This window comes from Poecilia mexicana, unplaced genomic scaffold, assembly GCF_051168715.1.
Source record: "Poecilia mexicana isolate PSO_F unplaced genomic scaffold, ASM5116871v1 scaffold_22, whole genome shotgun sequence".
NCBI lineage: Eukaryota > Metazoa > Chordata > Actinopteri > Cyprinodontiformes > Poeciliidae > Poecilia > Poecilia mexicana.
The window spans coordinates 3,410,687-3,436,572 of record NW_028263391.1 but is presented as its reverse complement, the minus strand read 5'-3'; the positions used below and the strand labels follow the sequence as shown (position 1 = coordinate 3,436,572).

Here is a 25,886-nt window from a genome sequence, read left to right as displayed (position 1 = left end):
CCTTCTCTGCTCATTCTTGAAATTCATTCCATCAACAAATGTCACAGATCAGGGTCAGAGAAAAGAAGGACAGCTAACATCTCTGCAGACCCCACACATCCTGGACACAAATTCTTTAGACTTTCAGAGTCAAAATCACCTTTGTAAACAAGCTCACAGGCTAAGAAATTCTTTTGATGTATGAATGCAAAACAATTAAATAAAATATGAATAGAAAAAAGAAAAAATATGTATGCATGTGCAGAGTAGCAGGTGGATAGAGAGACAGAGTAGTCGCCCCAGAGACACTAGCTGCGTTTCCATGAAAAATGTAAGGTAATGTAATTTTATTTATATAGCACATTTTCAGCAACAAGGCCAGAGTGTTTTACTTGAATTAGAATAAATGCAAACAAAACAACAAAAACAAAAAACAAAGAGAAACGAGCACAGCAAAAGAAAACTACACTTTAAAATGTTCCAAGCTTTGTGCACCAAATGTCCACCTCGCTTTGTCAGCATTCTGCTAATGTCGAAAAAACACTATTCTGCAATCGCAACGTTTCCATTAAATATGAAGTGGAATTAAAATCACTTGTGAATAAGCCATGATTTTTAATGGTCATTAAAAATCATGGCAGTGACATATGTAAACAGTTACATGAGATATATTTATAATTCAGTCATGGAGCTAAGGTTCATCATCTATAAGCCAATCAGAGGTGGCGCCTGCGTCTCATTCAGGCGTTGGAGCGACAAGCTCCGCCTACTTGGGAGTGGCTACATATGCTGTGTTTTGGGAAAATTGTAGCTGATTTTACAGAAGAGCTGTGGATTCAACATGCTGGAATGACACAACTTTTTCTGAACTGTGTGACGCTGTGAGAGCTCTGGTGCATCCAGCTGCAGTCATCCTCCAATCACTTCCTCTCGTCTTCTTCGCCAGTAGTAACGTCCGGCTGTTGGAAAAAAAAATAAAAAGTTTCATTGCAGTTTTGCAAAATACATCTAGATTTTGTGCTACCTGGTGTTGATCTTTAACATAATTAAATCCCAGTAAAACGCATGAAGTTAGTGGGTGTAATGAGTCAAAACCAGAAAAATCCTCAGGTTTTTATTACCTTGCCAAGATGCTATAGATGTAAAAGGAGCAGCCACTTCTGTAACACGGTGTGTGTGCGTGTGTGTGTGGTTTTATTTTTGACAATCTTCAGGTAGGAAAGTTTCAGCACCAGATTTCTGCTCTAATTCCTGACAGCTGGGCCCCCTTTCGTCTTAGCTGCTGGTGAGTAATGAACTGTCATCGGCGAGGGACACATTGGAAGACGGTCCTCCCCTGGTCAAAGACGATAATTAGTGTTGATCACCGGCGCTGTAGGAGTAATGACTGCCTGTCTTCCTGCTGGTGTTTGTGTGGCTCTGCCAGCCGCTGGATCCCTTCAGCTACTCACCTTTCTGGAAATGTGTCGGGGAGGCAACTAAAGTTTATTTCTTCTAAGTTTTAAGCAACGTGATGTATATTTTTGATATCACTTATGTACTATGACCACACACTATATTGCCTGTAGTGTGTCATGGGGGTAAATTTCACAAAATTCTGGTGAAGTGCCACATAAACAAAAGAAATCAAAAAAATTTTAGCTCACAAAAACAACCTCAATCTTGCGGCGTTTTTACACCTGTTAGTCCGGTAGACTCGGTTTGATTGGGGACCAGAACCGTCGATAACCTGTTCTCCACCTGGCCTGAGGGGGCGCTGCACCAAGAACTACTGAAGGAAACGACACAAAGATGCCAAGTGATGATGCCAATGGATGTAAACGGTTCCATGAGGTATTTTTATTTTTCAGTGTTCATCATCAGCGATCAGAGGAGACATTGGCGTCTTTTAATCAAGTCCCTTATAGGTGTGGCATTCGTTTTCATAATTCCAAATTGCACAATTTTATGGCCAATGAAATCGCAGATGCTGATCGAAACTTCCTTCTTAACAAAACGTAAAGAGAAATTTACGTTTTGATTTTATTACGGTTAATACCTTCAATTTGACCGATTTTAACGGTTGTAGGATTTCTCTGTTGTCTTTGGTTGAAGACCACGAGTCAGTCCTCTTCCTGCTTTTGGAGCAGACTTCAGTCCATTTACATTCGCATATGCATTCCAACCGCACCAGAGTTCACTTCAACAAAACCAGGACTTAGGTTTTTAGGTGGACCAGAGATTGGTCCAATCAAAGTTTGACAATGCATTCACACCTTCCCAAACGAACCGTACTTGTTAGATAAATTAGAGTTTGACTCAACATGGCTGGTGTGAACACCCCCTTAAAGACCACAGGATGCTGAATTGGGTCATCTAATAAGAGTTTCCTACGATTCTCCAGCTGAGTTTGCAAGATGTGCTAAACAGCCCGTCTTTTCTGCTGATGCGGCGCGTTTGCAGCCATAGGAAACCCATACTCGCTGTCCCTGTTAACTGTGTAAAACCTCGACTTTTAAAATCCTCCAAAGATCCCAGAATGTTGCTGTCTAGAACCCAGATTCATTACGGCTCCGTTCTGTGAACCCGCACAGTGATAACTCCTACAGCAGACAAATTGGTTGCTTACTGAAACTGCCAAGTCATCCGTTTTAGAAACTGGCTCCAGTTTAAGCAGGAAAAACAACAGTTCTGACGTCCCAGGCTTCATTCAAGTTAGTAAAATTAAAGTTAAAAGTTTGGATTGGTGCCACTGCATTTCTACTTTAACGACAGCTAAAGAGAAGGAGCTAAAAGCCTTTGCTTCCCCCGAGACGTATCATAGTGTGCATGGATTTTTATCTTCCATCTCCTTCTCCCCCTCCAATTTGCTGCTCCGCCGTACATATGGCAACTTCCCGTTCAACTTCAGATAATGAAGGCGGTTTCACACAGCTTCTACTTTCCATACATTAGCCCATATGCATCACAGCATTGACAGCTAGCGGCCTCAGCGTAACGACCTTCCTTCATCTCCAAAAGCCGGTTCTGGATGCGGATGGAATTGCTTCCAGGATGACATGCGTTTCATGTGGTGCGAGTTCCCACATTATTGATTTACTTCGTCTTTCAGCTGGACTATTTTCAGTCTGGATGTTCTTGAAAGCCAGGAGTTTGGTAAGCCACACTTTTTCAAAGTGTTCTGACCCAAATTCTTGTGTCTGGTAGATTGCACTGAATTTAAAAAACAAAAAAGAAGGGTTATTCATACATACTCCATATCTGTATTTTTACCTCCTTTGTCTTTCAGCTCATGCTGCCTCTGTTCATTATTCACATCTGAACTGATATACTCTACATCTGTGCATGTCTTGCCTCACTTCAGTGGCTGCACATTATTCTGAAATCCCAGCAAAGTGCTGTGTTAGCATGATTTGGGCTTGTAAAGTTTTATCCCAGGATACTCTGACTTCCCGCTAAAGTTAAAAAAAAATTTACATATTAGGTTAGTTGGTCACTTTCACTTGCCCATAGGTTTGATTTTATTACGGTTAATACCTTCAAAGTGACTTGGTGATTTGGTTTAATCTTTTGAATTAATGAAGAACAATCAGGTGCAGGTGGATAAATGACAAAACATTAAAACCACCTGAAAATACTCTCTTTTTTTTTTAAAGAGAGCATTATTATGTATCTTCTAGGCACGTAGTGACATTTTATAGCATAATCAACAAATTACCTTCAAAGTGTTGTAGATGAAATATGACTTAAATAAAACTCCTTAAAATTTGAGCTGTTTCTTTAAGAAACTCCAACTTTTTCTGAGTCTCCGCCTCCAGGAAGTCATCACCGCATATCTCCTCTATTAAACCTTTAACAAAATTGTTACCAGCATTGCACTGAGAAGTGGCTCCTATAACGAGCTCAGCTAATGTACAGTTCCACCAGGTGTTTGCTACTTTCTTCTGGCTAGTCTGAAGGTGCTGAGTGGAGGCGTTTCAAGCTCAGAAGCTTGGAAAATGCAGCTCTGAGGAGGAGTTTTGTGCTTGAAGGCGGGGCTAGGTCCAACCAGGCCCTTTGCATAGCTGAATAGTTGACATGGAGATTAAAGGATTTCTCAAGCATGCATGAAAGAATCATGGCAACGCTCCAGGTATGTCTTTGATGGGAAATAACATCATAACATGGTGTTAAGCTACAAAGAAGTTGCATCTACATAATACTGACCCTTCAAGATTTTTTCCAATGGGATTGCACTGATATTTGTGCATAAAAATAATTTACATCACTTTGGAATTGTTTTCCATATACAGACGATCCAGTACTTCTTAAAACAGCATCCCCGCTGTGTCCTCAGAGGGAATGGTGCCGACTTATCTGCTGTTGTGCTGCATTTTCGGTTGGCTGAATGCTACTCCAGGCAGCTGGATTTGGACCTTAGCTCATTTTCTCCAGTGCCAGTCGTTTTTACGTTCCGCTTGAAGCTGCTTCTGGTCAGCAATTAAGAAAAGTGTTGACAAATATTGGCAAAACTCTGGTTTGATCGTTCCTTCTGTCTCCATCGTCACCAGCTCCGTTTTCATTACAAACGTGCCCAAAACGTTGACGTTCCGCTAAAGTTGGAAAAAAAAAAAAAACATTTTATAAATGAGGTGTTTCCATTAAATAAGAAACTGAGTTAAAATCAGACCTGACAATATGTCATTAAAAAAGCATGCTGTTTTTTCCAACTACTTCCTGTCGTCTTCTTTGGCACTTCCACCAGTAGTAACTGTAGCCATTTTAATTTTAATGGAGATTCAGCTACTGTGGCTGAATGGAAAACCTTAGCTGTACTTAGTGATAACTGGGAGCTCACACTGTTTAGTTTTGGTGTCGAGTTTTAGAGTTTCTCTGCAGACTCAGTTTGAACACAGCACTGTAATCATTCAGTACATGTGCATACAGAACCAACATAGCCATACCAAAAACGTCTAGTTCATAATTGTGTACCATTAAGTTCACATGTAATAATAATAATAATAACACATAGTACTTAAAGAGCAAATTAGGAGCCAGAATAGTCAGATGAGTCAAATGACACAGAACTCTTAATTCCCATCATTAGCTATGAGCTCTGTCTCTCACAGGTCATATAAAGGAGGTACATTGTGAAATGATGTTCTAGCAGGCTATTATTGTTCCTCCTTAATTTATTACCTTTCATGTTCAGACAAGTTATATTGATTCCTTCAGCTGCGATCGGGGTAACCTTGGAGCATCGTTCTTCAGCGTTCCTTCAGTGCAACTTAATTATAAAGATGAGTCATTGCTCCTCCAAGAAAAACTTAATTACATTTTTGTTCGACACTTAATGGACTTTTTCTAACCCCAAACGAGTCGTTTTTAAAGAAACAACCCTCCCAAAAAATTTTGTTTGGACAAATTCTTTAATCTCCAGTGGCAACCATTCAAGACGCAGCATGTCCTTGTTTCAAGGCGATGAGCTGCTCTTTCTAAGCTTCTGCCTCACAGAGCAGCCCTGCCCTGTTGCTCCCCCACTCAGTTCCTTCAGACTAGCCAGCAGCTATTAGCAAACACTTGGTGGACCTGCGTGTCTGCTGAGCTTGTAATGAGAAGTGGCTCCTGAAACACTGGTAAAAACGTCAATAAAGGGTTAATAGAAGAACGATATTGTGATGACTTCCTGAAGGCGGAGCTTCAGAAAGAGCAGAAGCTTCTTAAAGCTACATTGGCCCAATAACAACTGAAGTTAATATAGTGACTAACTATGCTGTAAATGCCACTATATGCCTGGAAAATACATACTACTGTCCCTTTTAGTCGCTTCTCAATCAAATACTTTTCTATTCTTTCTTGAGTGATTTTTTGAATGAGTACTTTTTACTCACACTTGCATAAAGCAGTGCTGCTATTACTTGAGTACAGTTTTTAGTGAGTTCATCCACTTCTGCAGATGGCCTTTAAATTATTACCATTTAAAAGAAACATCAGTTACACCAGTTATTTATAAAAAGTGAACTTTTGTGCTGTGAATGTGGCAGATTTGTTTTATTTGATATATGGTGAAATGTCTCCTGATAAAAACAATATTTAACTTTTTTTTTTTTTCACTAATTAGACGACATGTTAAAGCAGTTGGTAGTGCAGAAATGCATTCAGTGGTATCAGGGTGAAATAGGCAAACCTTTTTTTGTTGGTCTGTCACACACACACACACACACACACACAAAGCTGTGGAATAAGAGCAGAATTTGTGGTTGTAATGAGACAATGTCAAAATGTTGAAAAGGACTAAAGGTAGGAATACTTTGGCAGAACATTGTAAAATCTGTTAGCTCAAAACGTGTTCATTAAAAACACTGGAATTGTTGTGGGAATTGTTTGCTTTTTTCCCTCACCTAAAGTAGTTACAGCAGCTTCACAGCATTTACGACCGCGCTGCCAGGCGTCTGGTGGCACCTCAAAGATCGCCTAACAATTCTCCTGATGCTCCAATAAAGGACCCGTGTTTTTATTTCGCCATCGCCCTGACTCCTTTTGAACGCCGGGGTCACGGTTCAAGCCAAGCCCTTGAAATTGGGCCACTGGCACCGACACACATTATTAACTTTGCAGTTTGAAGCAATAATCTCTTTTTTGCCAGGAGCTGCAACGGCAATCTTCATCTGTTGGAGTCGTGCACCGACGCGGGATTTTTAGGACGACGTCGAGAGTGCGCAGCAATTATTGGATGTTGGAAGCACACAAGCTGCACCTCCAGGCCGGCGTCAGGCATTTAGATCTGATGCAGCCGAACAGCAGGAAGCAACGGCTCCTCCAGAGCAATAATTGCTCGGTCGTTTGTCTGCAAGTCAACAGCCGCAAAAATGCCATGAATTAAACATTTTTCCCCTCCTCCCACTCTATTGTTTTGTTGCGTAAACTTCTCATGTCGAGCAAAATGAGGACTAATTATCTGTAGTAATTCATCTGAAAGCGAAATGAGAGGAGCTCACATTTCCAAGCTCAGAAATCCGCCTGGCGACAACAGAATCAGGAGCGGTTTGTTGGGCTGCCGGTGACCCCACGTTATCTGAGGGTCCTCTGATTTTTTTCCCATAGAGCCCAACATTTGGAGGGCCTTCGCGGCTCCCTTCACGCAAGCATGTGCAGGGAAGAAATCTGGCTTCCCAACAAGAAATTAGTGGCTGAAATGATCCGCAGCCAGGACTTGTGGTTCAGTGTGGGTTGTTGGGAGTCGTTTGGGTGTGTATCTCACAATTAGGGTGTGTATATTATAAGAAAAAAAAAGTGAATGTGTCATGATTCTTCAAGTCCTATCATTTAGCTTTGGTCTGTGAAGAAAAAGAAAATTCATTTATTTGAAAGACAATTAGAACATCAAATATTTTGAGAATGTGTTTTTATGTAACCTCTTTATAATAACACACACTTCCTAACTTTTTTTTTCCCCCCACATTTTGTCACATTGCGACCACAGATTTCAGCAGAATTTTATTGGCATTTTATGAAACAGACCCAAAATCATGCATCTTTCCGAAATGGAAAGAACACAAAAATCATCCCAAGATAATTTCTTCCAAGAGACTCCGGAGCTCTAAGGGTTAAAACATTTTTAAATTCCTGGCACTTGTGTTCAGACCCCTCTGCCCTAACACCGCAAAATAAAAAGTCCTATTATGAGTAAATCAAACCCAGCTGAGTGTAATTTCTGTAAAGACCTCAGAGGCCTAGTTGAGAAAAGGCTTGAGAAATCTTGTCAGATGAGAGCAAAACGTTACTTTTTAGATCCATGTTTTATCAGGATCTTAGGTTAGTTATTTTTATGATTGCTTCTGTTTTACTGCACTTCGCTCTGTGCTTATTCATTGTTGTTCATGTTTATTCCTTGTGTTTAGTTATTCTTTAGTCCATTAGAATTACATTTTGCCAAACTCTACTCCCGTGTGCATCTTTGTGTCCCTCTCCCTCAGCTTGCCTTCTGCTCTCCCCGATCAGCTGCACCTTGTTTCCTAATTAGCACCTCTACATTGTTCCAGCGATCAACCGACCAGTATGTAACCAACTGTGTTCCACTCACTCACTCCTTGCTACGCCCCGCTATCTTGACGCACCAGGTTCCTGTTTTCTCTCGCCATGTACGTTTTTTAAGTTAAGTTATTCACCTTCTGTCCATCATCACCACTTCACATCATGACACGTTTGCTTTGGTGGAAAGATAAATAGTGTCAAAAGTATGGGCAAACCTTAAAAGAACCACTAATTAAAAAAAGAAAAGTATAGCTCAAACAATGTGGAAAAACAAAATGAACAATGCTGTGGTTCCATCTATGTGTAGAACCAGAATCCTTTCACTTGACCTAAGAACAGGAATGCTGTTTTCCATTACAAATGTGAACAAAACTTTAATATTCTGCTGACGATGAAATTTCGCAAATGCACTGTTTCCATTAAATTTGAAACACAATTAGAATAACACACACATGAGTTTGTTCACACGATAAGGCGTTAAAACCATGCCGTGCCGTAGTCCTCCAGTTACTTCCTATTGTTTTTCTTCATGGTTTCCCCAGTGGCAGCATCTGGTTGTTGTGCATATGACTGGTGCGATGCGAAAAAAGTGTTTCCATTGAAGTTTTGTGAAATACACAAATTTCAATATGGCCAAAAAACGCCTCATCTTAGGTTAAAAAAAATGGTTTTTTTTGTTTTTTTTTCAAAATTGCGGTGTTTCCATTAAGCAAATTTATTTTCAAAATGTCAAATTGCGCAATTATACAGCAAACAGAAACGCAGCTAGTGAAAAATGTTTGCTCTAATCCAGTGGAAAGGCCTGAAAATGGTTTTCGCTGCACTCCAATAGCTCATGTAAGGGATAACAGGTAACTGTGTGTCAAACCATGTAAACAAAACAGTGTCAGCTTCTGTGCTTGTTAGGTTTTTATTCTGAAAGGTGGTTAATCACCAATTATTTGGCGTGCCAAGATTTCAAAGCAATCCAAAAACCTGATGGAGCATGTCGCAGTAGACCGGAGCTCAGCGGCTGTTTACCTTAGAACCACCAAACTGAACCAAACTAACCTGTGGGACCGGTGGGCGGATCGCTGTGAAAACACGACTCCCGTTCTGCAGAAAGTCCCTCGGATCCTACCATGCTCTGCCGTTCTGTTAATTATTTCTCTCCGCTGGTATTTCACACCTGGCAGGTGGGGAACGTCGGCGCAAATCCTGCAGTCTGCAGCTGAGCTGATCAGCAATTAATATCCGTCATTTCTTGTCTCTCCTTAGCCCAAGGTGTGGCTGCAGAAAGAACTGCTGCTGCACTCTCCCACGTGTGTTGCAATAAGTTGTCTTGGCACACCTTAAATGCTGGGAAGGAATTCAGTGAGATGAGTGCTTAAGGTTGAGTGAAACCAGGTAACAGAATTACACAGGCTTCAACTACACCACTTAGCAAGGGTGTAACAACACATGTAGGGATCCATGAGATAAGTCAGTACCTAATGTTTGGATCATGAGGTGAGGTTTTCACACAATAAGCAGTCGGTGAGCATATTCTTAAATATCCTGTAGAAGGAATCCAAAACTATTCATCATTTTTGTTTAGTTTGCAGCTGTTTGGGAACAGAACACCAGAATAGAAATTATTATTAGATACTTCACTGACCCTTAACCTCGCGAGGCGACAAGACGGACGTCGGAAAGTTAGGGATGGGAGAATTGACTGTGATTGTTTTCCCCAAGTTGTTTTTGCCAACATGGCCATGGCTTCTACTTCTACAAGTCCTGCTAATTTATGTTTGGAAGTATCATGCCTAGTTCGGGCTCATAGATGGCAGAATTTATAAAAATTGGAAACGACTAGCTTAGAAACCCTCCTGACTCACCTGCTCTTAGTTTGACAGTACAGTGTGAAAGTGAACTACAGGTCTGAAAATCTAATAAATGCTGCAATTTTGACCCTGAATCAAACCGAGCTGCAACACTCAGTTAAGAGAAATAAAATATCTGTGTGTAACTGTAACAGGATTTTATTTTATCAATGTTATAGATGTCTAGCTTGTCGAAATATGTTTATTTATTCAATAAAATGTATTTTGTTTAGTTAATAAGCTGTTTCTCCAGACACTTATTGGTGTAGTAAATTGTGCTGCCCTTGACAGTTGGTGGTTAACATAGCAACCAGTTGACTGCACGTCCCCCACATGTTCTGTTGCGTTTGGATCAGCTCTGTGTTTCATTTATTATATTTTAACATATATTTTAGACAAATTTAATCATATGCAGTGTTTCATGAGTATTTTTGCTATGTTTTGTATTGAGGGATTATCAGTCGATGTCACATCAGCAGTACATTAACTGACAACACTCTAGCTAACGCTAAAACAGCAAGATTACTGCGGGTAACATCAGCCATGGTATCCTGGCTCTTTCTGCCATCATAATGCGCTCACATCCGTTGTGTTTACAAATAATCCCTCCATATCCTTTAAGCTGAACATTTTTGACATTGTGCATTTTAGCTATGTTTAATATTACAACTGCTACCTGCTGTTAATAGCTCATTTAGCTTGTTGATTTATTGTATTTTATAGGTGCTGAAGCTGCTGGGCTGATGCTAACCACCGACTTGATTTCCTCTTTTGTCAGAATAAATACGGTGAACCTGAGTGAGTCATGAAGTCAACCCACTGGAGCTCAGATGAACATAGAAGAGCTACATAATTCATCTATATAATGTGTTTTACTTTGTGATAAACTTCCTGAAGTAAAAGGACATTCAATAATATTATAATTTATTAATTTGTACAAAAAACGCCCTCATTCCCCAAAAACTGATAAAAATGCTGATACTATTTAATAATTTTGAGCAATGTTGAAGTGGACACATGGCAGGACGTCTGGAAAACCAGAAAGATAAAATCATAGCAGCATTTTCAATTGAAAAAAACACTTTGCAAAATTTCAGTGATCCAGTGGTCAAATGGTTTTACAGAGAGCTGGGACCATAAAGTGTCACAATCCAGTGGAAAGACGGTTTTACATCACTGACCACTTAATAATAACAATAATATAATAAGCTTTCTGAGAGTGTATATAATATATAATAAGAATATATCTCATATATAATATATGTTGTATATTATATATGCATTACATATTATGTATATTATTATTATTATTATTTATTAACAAGTTTCAATTTTCTTCCATCATCCATTGATCTAAACCCCAGGCTGGGCCACAATGCCACCAACTGAGCCACTGTTCAAGTCTGATGTTTTATTTTTTATATTCATGAAATAAATTTTTTATTCACACCTCAGAAGAATTTAGAGACCAATTAACCAAATAACCATGATTTCAGACTGTGGCAGGAAGCCGGAGTACCCGGAGAGAAACCTGCAACCAGGAAACGTGTCAAATCTTTTTACTCTTTTATCCCATAAATTCAAGTCACTGAACACATCAGGACACATGTTTGGTCTCTGTCCAATTTCACCATCCTGATGGAATCGATGGGGCCAAAACTTGTGCTCTCAGTTCAGCAAGAGCTTTGGCTGTGACGAGCGCCTTCAAAATACTGAACATCCTTAAGATACACAACACCGACTCTCCAACAACCGTCTGGATCCTAACTGATGCAATGAGATTCAAGCATCAGAACTTCTTTGATCTATTGTGCTCATCAGTGAGCTCACTGTACTTCTGGAGCAATGTCTTGCTTCTGATCATTGCTATGGAAATGATCAGATCAGTTCTGCGTGGCTCAAACTGAAATAATGACTAAATATTTAAATAATAAGTAATATTTTTATTTAACATGAATAGATTAACAATAGATTGGTATATGATTGAATTTTTGCATTTGTGGTTTTCCATACCTGCTGCATTCATCCACTATTATTTTTAATAATGTACAGAAGTCTAGATACTGACCAATTTTTTTCGTACATGGTAGACTACCTGATGTTTTCTCAATGGTTGCTGATGATTAGACACATACCTTCTCCAATAAGCAACATTTGATTGCATTTTACAAATTCTGCTTACTTATGAATATTAATCTTCTTACCTTTGATAAAAGTGTTTGCTGCAATTTGGCAAAGTCAACAAGAGTTTGCCGGTCCTTACGACTGACTGCTTCTATCCATCACTAGCTGATTGGGTAGCACTGTTTCCGTTGCAGCTTGGCGAAATAATCCAACTTCGATTCAGCCAAAAAAATTAAATAAATGTCAAATTGCATAATTACATGATCAATGGAAACACAGATGGTGCTATGCTACAAGGTGAACGTCTTTCCGAGATTCAAGGCCTTTGCGGCCTCTTAGAGGTTTACTTTGTGTTTAACGGTGGACATCGTGTGTTCAGGGTTATGTGCCTCGCTAGTTTGCCTCCACACAAACTAGGAAGCTTAATTCTGGTCTCATCTGACCAGAGCATGCATTATTTTACACGTTTACGTGAAGTTCACATTATGAAGTAGAATATGTCTCATCAATAAGGTAAATTACTGGCAGCATTGTGTGAAAGGCTTGTGGCAGCACAGCTTCAGTATGCTTTCCGGGCTTATCGTCAGAGGAGTAACAACTTCCTCGTTCTGTGGCTTTCAGTCATAGGATGAGTTGTGACAAGATTATCAACTGACATGATCACAGGTTTTGTCTGTTTTGTGTTTATGGTGCAATAAGCATTGCTGAACACACTGCAGTCCATCAAAAAAATGTTGGTATGAACTAAAAGTAAAGAGATGGTGGGAAGAATGTGTCGTCATATACAGTCAAATGAAGCAAGAAAATATGAGGCGTCCGAGCTTTTATGAACAGCTTACTAAAATGTCTGAATACAGCTGAAGCTGCGATATTGTTTTAGATGAGGTTGATATAATCCGATACTCGTTTTCTGGCTGACATCAGACTGATATCCTTTATCGGTCCGGGACAGCAATAATTACAAATATGTTGCAGTTTAAGGTATTATCAAGACAAAATGTAGGAAAAAAATCAATTTGTGTGAATATGTCTGGAAGGCACTGTATCGAATAGGTTTTTTGTTTTTTTTCTAGACTACAAGATGAATTGTCTGGACTCAAATAGAACAAAAACACTGGAATCTCTGATCTGTAATTGGGGTTTCAAAAACAGATGCTTTGTCGAGACATTTTAAGTGAAATGTTTTATTGAAAGAGCACGCCCAGCTTGAGCAAATTATAACTAAATAAAGGCAAAGATGGGAAGAGGCCGGCCGAAATGGAGAGACACTTGTGAGGCAGATTGGAGTTCGTCTTTGAACAACAGTAGTCAAGCAGGACCCACTAAATCCCCCAGGATTCAAATGTAATACCACCACGGCTTTGAAGCAGGTTGGCCCAACGGACTTTAACGCCCCGTCTTCAAAGTTGCTTTTTGTTTTACACATGCTGTGGCTGACAGAGCGGAGCGAAGAGGCTGCGCCGAGCGCTCAGTTACGCACTTGTGAAAACAGACAGACCTGGGTGCCAGTGATCTCACTCTGGGGGTTTTATCAGTCGGAGTCTGGATGAGACTGAGGCAGAGACAGATAGGAGTGAGGGTGAAAATGAGGGAGTTGATATTGAAGAAGATTATGGTCCGGGGCTTAGCGGACCATCGAAAGTAAGACCCGGCGCCTTTAGAGGTTTAGGTGTGGAGTATGGAAATCCTGTCCAAACAGACTATCGTGAGAATGGAAGGCCCAGCTCTAAAAGAAAGAGAAATTATGATATAAGTTCAGTTTAGTTCAAATTGATTAAAAATTCCCAGAATGTTTCATACAGTTTAAACCAGAACAACACATTGAAGCACACCAACATCTTCAGTCGCTTGGTCAAACATGTAAAAATAATTTTAATTTGTTCAGTCAGTGCAATAAAACAGGCTGTGTTAAATAAATAATAAACTGAAACTATCAGTTGGTCAACATATTGACCAACGTAGTCAATAAGTTGACTACATTGTAAAAACTAAACTGCAACAAATCTTTCAAATGTTTCTGGAATTGCAATTATGAATTCTAAATAAAATGTAAATTAATAATAAAACATGATGCTGCTGGAGTACAAAACACAGAATTAGGCTGAATGAATGGATCTGTTCTTACAGATCACGCACATTGACGCCAATACCCAATCAAGACGGGTTTTTTTGATATCTGTATCGATACAGATATTAATATCAGATCAGTGCATCTCGAGTTTTTACTTGGGTGTTTGCTGACAGCTGTAAGCAGGAATAGGAACAAAGAAAGGGTCAGGTACCATGTAAGTGACACGAAAGGAAAGCCTTCATACCTTTTTTTAACGGGACTTGGATTTTAACATTTGACTGTAATAAAAACATAAATAAAAAATGGTGTGTCCCATGGTCTTTCAAATCATATTTATAATAATACCAGCTTCGTTTATTTTGAGCATTCGATGTGTGCGGACGCATGTTTTAATGCTGTTGGAAATCTAAAAAGTGTATTAAAACATGCGTCCGCACACATCGAACGCTCAAAATAAACGAAGCTGGTATTATTATAAATATGATTTGAAAGACCGTGGGACTCATTGCTCTTTCTTCCAAACAGTCATACCATGTTCGAAGAGGCTCTTCAGACAGGCTGTAGCAGCTAAAAAGTGTTTGTCAAAAGCCTGATTGTTGTACAGAGTCTAAAGAAAAATGAAAGCTTTCAAATCACATTTTGCTCAGTTTCTTCAATCCTTCAGAGAGTCGTTTGTCCAGAAGTGCTCTCAAAGCTCTTTCTACTACTGTGTGTTATTTGTGGTCTTCTATTTTGGATGCAGTCTATTTAAATGTGTGTGTGTGTGTTTGCTGTTGCCCACACAGAAACACTCAGGTTACTATGCTGCCATAATTACGCTCCTTTACTTTTAGCTGTCATAACACAAAATGTTTTGGCTCCAGGAGGACAGCAGAGGTGGTCACACTGAACAAAACCGCTAAGCAGACGCAGCGAAGCCATGTTTAACCAGAGCAGCTGGCCGGGGCTACAGTATGCCACCGCTGACAGCAGGAAGGAGCATGAAATAGACTACCATAAACTCTGGAGAGACAATAAAAAGAGAAGCGGAGAGGAGATAAATATATTGATATATAAGCTGCGTGTGGAGAGGCAGGGGAAGAAAAAGGAGGCCTGCGAAGACTTGACTTTGAACTCGCCCTCAAAGAACGCTTTTGAACATTGTTTATCACTTTTTAGATTTCCAACGGCAGACGGGCAGACATCAGCGGCAAAAAAGAAAAAAAAATCCCCCAGAAAGGCAGCGAGACATAAAAATCAAGCAGAGAGGAGAAGACGCACAGTCAGAATGAGAAACAGACAGCGGCAAAAGGATGCGGCTAACGGGAGCTAACGTTGGCTAGTGGGAGCTAACACAGAAGAGCCATGCTATTTGTGACCAAGTGAAAATGTGTATTGGCCCACAAAAAATGTAAATGAGGCATCAGTTTACATCTCTAGATTAAAATTTAAAATAATTCAACAGCTTCCACATAGCAAGGGAAAAAAAAATTAGCCTGAATGTTGGAAGCATTTTAGCATTGCGTTTCTTCTTGTTGAATAAAATTGCACCTGCTCTCTAGTGGGATTTTGCTGTTGACTTTAACAAAAAAGTATTCCCAATCCCTCCCTTATAAGAACCTTACAGGTCACTGAACGAATTATCATCATGCTGTTTATTCTGGTAAGTCAAAGTTTCTGAAAAAAAGAAAACATGTAGTAGAAATCTAAAATTCATAACCAAAGTTCATACACAAAAAAAAACAGACTCAATGGAATTTATTAAATTTAGTTCTGAACTATTGAGTCAACACAAACAGAACTAGTGATGTTTCCAAATTACTTTTACCCTTTCATATTATAATAGTTCATATTATAATAGGGGACTATAGGTTTTCACACATATGGTCCAGACTGATTGGGGACCAAAATCTGCAACGTTTGTTGCATTTTCAGTTTTTAAAAACCTGTTCTCCCGCCCTCGCCTGTGGTGGCGCTGCACCAATAACCAGTGAAGGAAATGACACAAAAGTCTATGAAGAAGACACTGAGCGCAATTTCCTTTTTTCACAAAATACAGACAAGCATAGAGTAGCATGAGATTTTAGCGGTTTTAGTATTTTTCTTTTGCCTTTGGCCAAAGACCACAAGTCATTTCTCCTGCTGTCACTGGACTCACGTGCTCATTTGGTTGTATTTACCCAGAATGCCCTGCGCTATAGTACTCTTCCACTGAACTGAGACTTTGGTTTGTAGGCTGATTAAAGTTTGCTTTTTTTGTTCGATTATGTACTCACACTTCCCCAGTTGAACTGGACTTTCTATTCAAATGAACGAGAGTCTAATTAAAGTGGACTAAACATGGGTAGTGGGAATTCACCTTAAGCAGCTGCTTAGGTCCTCCACAGCACCAAAAGTTGTTACACATAAAATAGGTTGATTTCTTCCTGCTGCTGTTAGTGTTTATTAGCTGGTGTTACTTTCAAACAGTTAAAATAATATGGCACACTTAAATCCCACTCTATGTTGCAAAATCCAAATATTTTTTTTTTACTTTCCAATCCTGTAAGGTTTAAATTAGCAGCCATAAACACACTGGTGTGATGTAATCTAATTACAAATGATGTAGCTTAGGAATGATAAATCATCTGGTGCTGGCCTGTTGGTATGGGGAAGCCTCCCAAATAAAAATCTGCCTAGGGTCCCAAAAAGGCTTGGACCGGCCCTGGTGCTTGCAAAGTGACAAATTGTAAGTTGTCAATAGTTCAAGAGCTATTTATCATTTAGAAGGTGTATGTAATTTATTATCTTTTAAAAACAGATCTAACCTTTTTTTTATGTTTTTGATATGCTTATGTATTTTCTTTGCCTCCAGGCACATTAAAGTCAAATTTCCAGCCTATTTTAAAGGACCAATCCTTCTGTTTCCAAGGTAACCAGGAGATGCCATCCAACTAAACCTCTGAAACAATGCAATATAAGCATACATCTTTCATATGGATTTCCAATTAAGGGAAATCCAGTGTTAATCACACCATCCCCCTGTGGGAGGCTGAGGAACTGATTGTGATCATTGTTGTTGTGATTTTGGTTTAATTAGATGTGCAATCAGCTTAAGATGGCAGTTTGCTGAAGCATTCCAGTTAATCAAAATAATACATTATTATGTAAACGCTGCCAATGAGTGGTAAAAGCTTTTAGAAGCACATAATGTTTCCAGGTGTGCTGGCAAGAAATGTCTGAGGAAAAATCACCAGATTAGTCAGAGAGTGATTCTCCTCCATGTTCAGAGGTGTAAACTTTTCTCTTTCTGAGTGGTCACATGGATTCAGACAGCAGCTCGTTTCCTTGGACAGAAAGAATCTAAGGACTGTCACATATCTGGTTTAACTCTTTTCAGGCTGACAGAAGGTCCTGGAATCTGTATTATGATGCCTCTGATGTTAGAGCTCAGCATAGGCGGCTTGTTTGTTTATTTATGTTCTGTTTGACATGATACTCTATTTTCTTTATGTTGTGATATCCCCAAACCCATCAATTATAAGTGACATTTTCACACTAAATGTTTCTTAGAGTTCAAAACATTTGCGGCATGGAGTGTGGAAACTTCTTAAGGTTTTATGATTTGTACAGAACCCATACAAAGTCATGTTATACCCTTATTCCCTCATCAAAAACATACCTGGAGTGTTGCTTTGATTATTTCATACATGTTTGAGAAATTCTTTAATCTCCATGGCAACCATTCAGCTGTGTAGAAACGTCTGGGTGGACCTAGCCCCGCCTTTGAGATGCAGCTCCTCCTCAGAGCTGATGTGTCTGAGCTTCCACCACATAGAGCAGCTCCACCGCTCAGCTCCTTCAGACTAGCCAGCAGCAATTAGCAAACACCTGGTGAACCTGCGCAACTGCTGAGCTCATTATAGGAGCTGCTTCTGAGAGCAACGCTGGTAAAAACATTGTTAAAGGGTTAATAGAGGAGCCATGTTGTGATGACTTCCTGAAGGCAGAGTTTCAGAACGAGCAGGAACTTTTTAAAGAGACAGAGGCCCAATTTCAAGGCGCTTTAAATATTACTAAAGGGGTTTAAATCTCTAAAACTCTGTCGGTAGTTTGATTTTCATTCTGAGTATATGTTAGTTTTTTTCCAGGTGCTCCGGCTTCTTACCACACATTTCTAGATAATTCTTAAATAAACCTTAGATATGGACTCATTGTTGTGTTTCTTTGTTGGCCCTTTGACTGATTATAAAGTTTATATTGCCAGAAAGAGGAATCTCAACGTGAGTATTATTTTTAGACGACTACAGCGAGTAACATTATGCATATCAACAGTGTCAAGGTCAAGGCAGCTTTAACAGTTTTTTTCTTTCACACTCCATAACCCTGATTTTTATTTCATTCCAGTTAATCCATTAAACCATATTTCTTTGCCAACCGGCGTCAAAAACACTGTGATTATCAGAGTCAAAGTGGCCGTTTATGGCCCGTGATTAAAACACTCTTTGTAAACTTTGCAGAGGAAAAAAAGTAATGGTTGCTTTAGAGAAGAAGTGTTTCCTTTATGTAAGAGCAGAACGGTCGGACTTCGCTAAAGCGCCTAGTCTGTGTGACTGACGTCTTAATAAAGCACAGAAACAGCACAGGGATTAGCTCTTAGCAACAAAGATGGAGACCAAACCAAACAGCAATACACAAAACTTTCACTCAATGAATTACCAGGATAATTATGTAGATGCATCAGCGCATTATTAATACCGGAGACTGCATGACGCGTGTTTACTCTGGCATACGCATGAAAACCGTCCTTTGAAGTTTATTTGTAATTTATCTACTATGAAAACCAGTCAAGATTTTGCTGACATCGCTGATCCCATTTTGTGATGTTTTCTCAAGTCAGCTTTTGCTTTCAACTCTATCTCTAATTCTGTATTTGGAGAAACGTTTGAATCAAATATTCATCTCCTTGGTCTGTTTCAGCTGGACCTTCTCTGAGTGACGCCGGTCATTCTTTTGCTAAGCACACTTTCCCACAACGTAACCCATAAAAGCTGAGAATGTGCCTAATTCTGTCCACTGTTATGACACATGGTCAGCGGCTTAAGTGATCCAGAGACATCTTAAGATCTCAGTGAAAGGTTATTCCCAAAAAAAAAAGGGAGCGGGAAGGCAAATAAAGGAGACAACGTTGGGCAGATCTGGGAAAATATTGTCATGGCTGACCTTGTTGCTAAACTGATTGAAGCCGCTAACATCTCACAGATGTTTACCTACCAGAAGCCCACCTAACCACCAAACAGGGGCATTTCTGGAAAAATGTGGAGCTCTGTTTTGAAAATCTTTGGTATCTGACAAAATGAGCCTCGTATTCTAATTTATTAAAAATGTCTGTATGCGGAGACATGTCTGCATTTCACTTGGCTTTTAAGGCGATAAGGGAAAGCAAACTTTGAGCAGATAAGTGTAACCCTGAGCAGACAACAACAAAGTTGCCGTGGTTTTATCCTTTCGGGCTTTCCGTCTGTCAGCCACGCAACTTGACGGATTTGAAAATGCTGGCAGTCGTTTTAGAGATGTCAGCGTCAAGATAAGCAGCTACATTGTTCAGGGAATGCATGAAGAAGAATGTAGCTTCATCCTCTTTCCTTAATAACCACGATAAACATCTGTCTCATAGAAACTCGGCAGCAGACCTCCTGCAACAGGCTCATTTTATAACATCTAGGAAGCTGTCCGCTCTAAAAACATTTATTTGAAGCTTATATTTATAGGCTTCATGAAGTCGGATTATTATTGAAAAGAATCTATTTATTTCAGGAACATTATCACTACGTGATAATGTTCCTGAAATTTAGAAATGTAAAACAACATACAGGCAAGATGAAGATAAAGTCAAGAAAATGTAAAAAAAATAAAATAATCAAGACGTTTTGACTTTGCTTTAAAAGCATGATACTGTAGTTATTAACGTAAGGCTGAGTGGGGGAGAATTACATCCTGATGGGTGTTTGAAAGCCCTTATTCAATTTAACTATCATGATTTCCCACTAGAGATTTAAATTTAGAATATTACACCAGATCCATAAGAGACTGTTTTAGTACAGAAACGCAGCCTTCATAAAACGCATGTCTAACGTTTAAAACTGCAGTATGTAAGTTTTACAAAAATATATTTTTATTCCATATTTATTAGAAGTGTCACAATGTTGTGACACCATGAGAAGAGACAGATAATATATGACAAAAATGGGGTTCCTCTGCCTCTTCTCAGTGATGCTTTTGCAAACATACACCACTTCTTGTCAAAAACAACCAATCAGAGCCAGGAGGAGGGTCTTAGTGCTGTCAGTCATCCTCATGTACTGCTAAATGTGCTGATGAGGAAAACAAGTTACTGCTACAGGAAAATAGCTTAGCCATCGTCATTGGTGCCTATACTAACTAGCCTTAGCATTCTTGCCAGGCTGTGTTGTGGTGAATCAGCTGTAGTGTAGCAAACAGGAAGGGATGAGTGTGAGGTTGATTGATAGTACTAAACTCCTCCTCCTGGCTCTGATTGGTTGCTTCTGACTGTATTTCTTCAGTTAGTAGTTGGGAGAAGGAAGAAAAGCTTGATTTTTTTTTTCACATTTTATCTATCTTATCCTGTCACAACATAATGATCACTTTAACAAACATGAAAAACATTTTCACGTTTGTTAAAGTGACATATATGTATATCTATATATATATATAAGTTACATGTTGCATCTTTTAAGATTATTGGTTTTCAAAAGATACTTTCAGTCTGACAAATGAGCTTCTTTGGAACTCATAGTTTATGGAATAAGCCCAGCACAACTTTATTATCGCAATTAAAATGTAAGTGTGCAACAATACTTTGGTTCTGCATCCTTAAACCTCCAAAGTGAAATCGGGTAAAACCTGAACCTCCAGAAAACCAGTGAAATCTGGACTGACGGACAGACCGCTGTCCTCGAGCTGAGCACCAATCAAACGTGACATCACTGACGGGTCGGATGCTGCTATTGGTTCAGCCTGGAACCAACTCTAACTGCAGAGATGTAGCTTTCTCAGAGCAGAGTGCAAAGCTGCATGAGTTGCCGTCCAAAGACCGTAAAGACTCCGAACTCTAATGAAAGAGACGAAGTGCCGCCTCAGCAGAGACGCGGTTTAAAGAGAGACGTCTCTAATTGACTTTTGGCCCCTCCCCGGCCCTCGGCGGGGTTGGAAACGCTCCTCTCCGTTCCGCCTGCTTTCTCTGTAACCAGCACTACACACACACACACACACACACTCTCTCTCTGTCGTGAACTCACATTCACACACTCTGCTTCGCTTGCCTGCGCATGGCATGACAAGCACACAAACACCCACATTCAGCCCTCTGTATGTTTCACCTCATATCGAAGAGAGACGCACACACACTCCCAGATGTAGATACACACACATTTTTCTTTTTCTCAGCCACATCGCACAGACAGGGGAAGGAGGAGCCAGCACTAAAAGACTTGTAATTTGTATTTTGCCAACAAAGGCTGGATTATCCAGCAGTGAGTCTTGTTGCAGCTGCTACTGTGTGTGTGTCTGCGTGCGTGTGTGTGTGTGTGTGTGTGTGCGTGTGTGTGTGTGTGTGTGTGTGTGTGTGTGTGTGTGTGTGTGTGTAACAGGGAAAGTGAAAGACCTTAAATATAAAAAGCATCTGAGATGGAAACACTGTGAAAAGGGCAGTATTATGTAAAATTTTTATAGTTTGTTTCCTCAAAAACAAACCTCGAGTGTCACTTTGACTCTTTCATGCATGTTTGAGAAATGCTTTAATCTCCATGATAACCACTCAGTTTTAAAAAACGCCAGGATGGACCTAGCCCCGCCTTCAACGGCGCAGCTCCTCCTCAGAACTGCAGTTTCCACACCTCTGAGCTTCTGCCTCACAGAGCAGCCCTTCCCTACTTGGCTCCTTCAGACTAGCCAGCAGCAATTAGCAAACACCTGATGGAATCTGCTGACCTCATTTTAGGAGCTTCTTCTCAGTGCAATGCGGGTAAAAACGTTGTTAAAGGGTTAATAGAGGAGCCATGTTGTGATAACTTCCTGGATGCCGATTTTCAGAAAGAGCAGAAATCTCTTAAAGAGACAGAGACCCAATTTTAAGGCGTTAAATCATGAAATGTGCAGTGTTATGTGCCTGCAAAATGAATAATACTGCCCCTTTAAGGTAACGAAAAAAGTGTGAAAAAAACACACCTTTTTATCTGTGAACAGAGGTGTGTGTGTGTGTGTGTGTGTGTGTGTGTGTGTGTGTGTGTGTGTGTGTGTGTGTGTGTGTGTGTGTGTGTGTGTGTGTGTGTGTATTTGTTGTCACCTCGCCTCCCACAGTTTTCTGCATGACTGAGCGTGTTTGAACCGGTCTCCGGTTCTTCCTGTGGCCGCTCCGCTCCACCTCACCTCGCCCGGACCTAGACCTCTGCTCTTCAGGCAGGCCTCGGTGCCGAGAGGTCGAAGGGGAAGAGGGGAGGGGCTGCAACGTGCGCTGGAGTCATTTAGCTTAAGATGGAGGAGATACCTCCAAGCTGTGGACAGCGGGGGTTCAGTCGGGTCCAAAGAAAGTCACCAAAGTGTGACAGGTGGAAAGAGGGTGAGCTAAGAGCTTCAGTTCCCAACTTGTTCCAGTCCATTCACAGATTTGAGGAGCAGCTGAGTCAAACGTGCTCCCCAGTGGTCAGCATGAAGGCAACCCAGCAGCAGGCTGGTCAGAATGGAACAAACCCAACACTTCACAGCTTTGTTTGCTTCTTTCAGAGCCATAGAAACACAACCTTAAACACGTAAAATACCCCCTGACATGTTTTAGGGGCCAAACCAGATACAATTACTCAAGAAGAATAAGTTCTTGAGTAATTGCAATTTTGGCTTCAAATAATTAGTGGTGGGATTCAATTTAGGACCATCTTCAGAGCTTCATTCTAACCCTGAAAGATTTGTCAGCAGACTTAAAACTGGAGCAAAGTTTCCCAATTTTATTTGTAAGGAAATTTTAAAACTGCAGTATGCATCATTTTATTTTAGCACCTCTTGTTACTTACTGGTCAGTTACATCAAATCCTAATAATATACATTAAGATTCGAGGCTGTAATGTGAAAAAGTTCAACGGGTTCGAATACTTTTGCAAGAGCCTGAGCTTTTGGCTCGGCGGCCTCAGGGAAGCAACCCCCCGTCAGAGAGCTGAGATCATAATCAGCATGACTTCTCTATGTCACTAAGTGACAGAGTGAGCAGCTGAGCCAATGGATGGGTGTGTGTGTGTGTGTGTGTGTGTGTGTGTGTGTGTGTGTGTGCGTGTGTGTGTGTGTGCGCGTGCGTGCGTGCGTGCGTGTGTGCGTGTGTGCGTCTGTGTGTGTGAGTGCAGGCAGGCAGGCAGATGTGCAGAATGTGATTTCGTCGCTCACCCGCGAGGCAGATAAGGGTTGTTTATCATTAGCGGCCGTGTAGCAATAAAGAAGGATGGCGAGTCTGAGCAATCAATACACACCCTGGTGTTTCACTCATTACTTTTCCTGCTCTGCAAACTTTGGAAACTCCCATATAGATTCCTATTGTCTCTGTTTAGTTAAACCTTCGCGCAGTGTTTGACCCCACAGATAGAGTTGTGAGATGGGTTTTTTGATTCTGTCAGCTGAATTTTGGTAGTTTAGTGCATTGTTCACATAGGTTAATGTGAATCTTGATCAGTCTTGTAAAATTGGCCTGTCACAATAAGCAATAAATCAGTTAATCGCATGATAAATTAAAACAAGCTTGATTGTTTTTCTCTTCCCGCCAAAGTCTTCAGTTTGGTGCTTTGGTCTCAACCAGCCCCTTTTTGAAGAAGAATTTACTTCATGATTCATTTTATTTGTTGTTTGGGTTATTTTGCTTATTTATTTTGGATATTTAAGATGTCTTCCAGTTCCTGTGTTAGCATTTTATTACTTGAAAATGGTCTCAACATTATTGATTATTGCAATAACTTCTTATTGTACAATAAAATGTGTTATTTCAACCATCACTTTTATTTTGGTGAGCTTATAGTTGCATGTATCACCAGCTGTGTTTCCGTTACAGATTTCCTCAAAACTTTGACTGCATTCTGTTAATGTTGAAAAAACACAATTTCCCATTTTCAGTGTTAACAAGAAACACGATTGAAATCACACATGAATAAGTTTGTTCATGCGATAAGTCATTATAAAATTTTCCAAACCCATCATTCTCCAACTACTTCCTGCCATCGTCTTCTTTGTGGTTTTTGCCAGTGGCAACATTCAGTTGTTGATCATGTGACACACATTATTACCTCTGAGCCAGAAGCAGCTCAGAGGTAATAATGTCACACCATCACACTACCTCCACCAAAAGCTGTTTGGTCTTGGCAGAGAGAATTTGGCAAGTTTCTCATGGACAAAACCCTCAAATTCAGCTCTACTGCTCAGTACATTCCAAGCAGGTTTTAGAAATGAGATATTTTGCTTAGAAACATTGTTGCAACTCAACATCATCTGTCAAACCCAACTTTTCTCACTTTTATGACTGAGCATACATCACCACTTGAACAAAAACAACAAAATCAGACCAAAAAAAACAAAACAAAACCCAACCTGTCTGAATTCTCAAAACACTTACTCTACGTAGAGTTCACTACTTCGTAACCACAGCTTGTCAAACACTAAAGCGTCGACTCGACTGGCTGAAACTCCACATCAGGTATTTCTCTCTGTTTTTATGGCAGATGGGGGGCCGTCTGAAGAGCAGCGATGACTGAAGAGGGCTGTGACATACCTGCAGTCTGCAAACACCGCTGACTTCACAGGCCCATACGCTGCTGACAGCAGGCGGCTCAAACCATCCACCGCCCGTCTTCCCCCATGCAAACATCAGAGTTTATCTGTTCAGAGGTTGTTGAGGCAGAAAGGGCGCTTGGATCTTTACCTGTACTGTTGTGTACACGTCGGCGTCAGTAACGAGATCTGCAGCATACCAGGTTTGTTTGAACGGCAAACAACACACTGACAAAGTCATTCAGACGCTGAGTGTGACCCGACTCTATCTGAGATGCTCTTATGAAACTTTGAACTGATTGCGTATTGTACTGTGGACTAACACTTGTGAGATCACGCTGAGACCACTGCAGGTTGTTTAACAATTGCGTCAGATTATTCAGATTGATTAGCTGGTTGCTCTGTTGTGAAAAGAAAGAAAGAACAAAAAGGTTTTGGTTGCTTTTCTCTCACATGGCGTGTTTTGCTTTGCCTGGCTGTTGACTTCTTATGAAATGCCGTTTGACTCTTAAATATTTATGGTCTGGTTTCTAGTGCAAATAGATTTGAACACTTGAAATAAAACTAAAACAAACTAGCAAGTAACTTTTAGGCAAGATATTCAAGCTTGATTTAAAGCAATAATTCCTTAAAGTTGTTGGAAAAAGTAGTACTTCCATTGGCATTTAAATTATAACAAAACATCTATCCGGTAAGTGAAATAATCTACTAATGGAACCAGTACTTTTTCATTAAAATTAAGGAATTATTAACTTAAAACAAGCTCATATATATTCCCGAGGTGTTTTTACTAGAAACTAGACCAAATTTGTTAAGATTTAGTGTTTTTTCAGGGTAGAATTTCAGTCGGTGAACAGACGAAGACGTTGTGACGTCGATTTTCTGCGTTGTTTTACAATTGTAGTCTGCCAATTGTAGTTTTAGTGACAGCAGCAGAGGAAGTGAATGCAGCCGTTCAGTCCATGTTGGACCCGCTTCCAAATATTGAATTAACATGAACAGCCGCATTGTTTGGCCTGCCACGCCTCTCTTCATAGTAGAGGATGCTTGTTTACGGTGTAAGTCATTTTCTGTAAGCGCATCACATGCTTCATGGTGAGCTA

General features: G+C 40.1%; 1 long non-coding RNA gene across 1 annotated transcript; it reads right to left on the bottom strand.

The window, feature by feature from the left end:
- Positions 1-311: 311 nt before the first annotated feature.
- LOC148152750 (uncharacterized) lies at positions 312-9,295 on the bottom strand. Its single transcript, XR_015761987.1, has 2 exons — positions 9,022-9,295; positions 312-938 (listed from the first exon to the last, which is right to left on the bottom strand). It is a non-coding gene; the product is annotated as an uncharacterized LOC148152750 (long non-coding RNA).
- Positions 9,296-25,886: the final 16,591 nt, after the last annotated feature.